Below are 1732 nucleotides of genomic sequence, written 5' to 3' on the forward strand. Positions count from 1 at the left end.
CTGCCGGCTGCCCGCGGCTGGAGCCGGACGCGGGGCTGCAGCGCCGCCGGCCCCCGCGACACGCTCACGTCTCTGCTTCTTCCTGACAGGTGGGCAGCGGTGCGGCGAAGAGGGGCGCCTCCAGCCTAGGACACCCCCTTTTCTCGGCACGGGGTAGGTCGGCAGCCAGGTCCCCGCAGGCACGTCCGAGCTCTGCTTCAGTGGGCTGTTTTCAGCTAACGAGGGTAACGCTTTCAAGATACTGTCCAGATGTGTCCCGCCTCTTGGTTCGAGTACCAGAGGGCAGGAGCGGAGGGACCCGAGTGCCTTTTAAATGTGTCAGCGTCCGGCATTTTTGGCATGAGTCCCGTCACCTGGCAGCAGGTGCCACAGACCCTGTCCAGGACCCACTCTTCCATCTCCAGTAAAGGAGCTGCGAGCACTTCAAACATATCAGTTCTTTAAGCCTCACAACCCTCTTGTGAGCTATGTTGGGCACAGAGGGTCTGAGTATCCTGCCCGGTCAGCCTGTCACGGCAGCAGGAGCAGCAGCTGCTTTGCTTTAAAGTGATGTTCAAGCTACTGTGTTTTCTAAACCCAGATACTTTCCTCTTCTCTGGTTGCCTCTGCCCCACTCTCTGCTCAGACTTTAGCCAAAAATTGGCCGTGACCCATGGCTTGTTCAGCCACTCTACTTCCGGGCACTCAACAGGAGCGGGCATCGCGGGGGTATGAAGGAAGGCCGTGATGCCAGCCACAGATGCACACAGAGCTCTTGTTGTGTGCAAGATAGCAGTGCTGTGACCCACACATGCATGCTGCCTTCCTTAGAGATCACTTCTGCTTTGCAAAGCCTCTTCCTTCTATAAAGTGGCCCTTTTACATGCCTGGTCAGGAGCTGGCCCTTCAGGTCCGATAGATCCATCCAGCCCTAAAGGAGCCATTTTGCACCCAGTAATTGCACTGTGCTCCTCAGCATCTGTTGGGCTTGCACCTTCTCGGTGCCGAGGGCCGGTTCCACGCAAGGCGTCGTAAAATCAAAGCTCCTGTCATAGCACAAGGACGAGGGTAGGAGCTTAGTGCACGCTTGGGTCTAAGTCATCTTCCTCCTAGTGTCTGATGCTTTATTGGATCACATCGGGTTGTGAGAGGGCACCTGCCTCCTTTCTCTCTGGAACAAGGAAAGTGCACGTGGCCCTCAAAGGGGGAGATGATCCCCCAGGAATCCTGCACCTGTCATGCAAGTAGGTATGTATGTGTGAAGGGAAGCTCCGTGAAGTACACGGAGAGAAGTTACACGGTTAAATCGAGATCCTGACTTCCGAAACAGTGCAGTCCCCAGAGATAGGGACGCGGGGCCTGGGGCACCCAGCAGCTGACAGCCTGCAGGTCGCGGCTTGAGGCAGAGCAGGGGCGCCCATGCGGAGCCCTGCCAGCCTCTGAGCTCTGCCAAATGCTTGTCACAGGGGCGAGGGGGGAGGCCCCTGCTCCTGCATCCTGGGCACAAGCTGGCAAGCCACCTCTTGCGGCTGTGCCATCCGCCCCCTCCTCCACTGCTGGGCCCGGGACGGGGTCTGGGGCCGGACCGCCGCAGGCAGCACGGTCCCCAACTCGCTGTGGACGTCACCAAAGCCCGGGTGACCAGCAGGGGGGCTGGCAGCCCCCCGGGCAGGCGGCCCCCCGTAGTTAGTGAACAGCCCCGTGCACCTCCCACCAGGGTTGGACGACAGCGGCCGCGGGCCGGCGTGCGAGG

The sequence above is a fragment of the Gavialis gangeticus genome, unplaced genomic scaffold, assembly GCF_001723915.1.
Source record: "Gavialis gangeticus isolate Ggan-Ray unplaced genomic scaffold, GavGan_comp1, whole genome shotgun sequence".
Lineage (NCBI taxonomy): Eukaryota > Metazoa > Chordata > Crocodylia > Gavialidae > Gavialis > Gavialis gangeticus.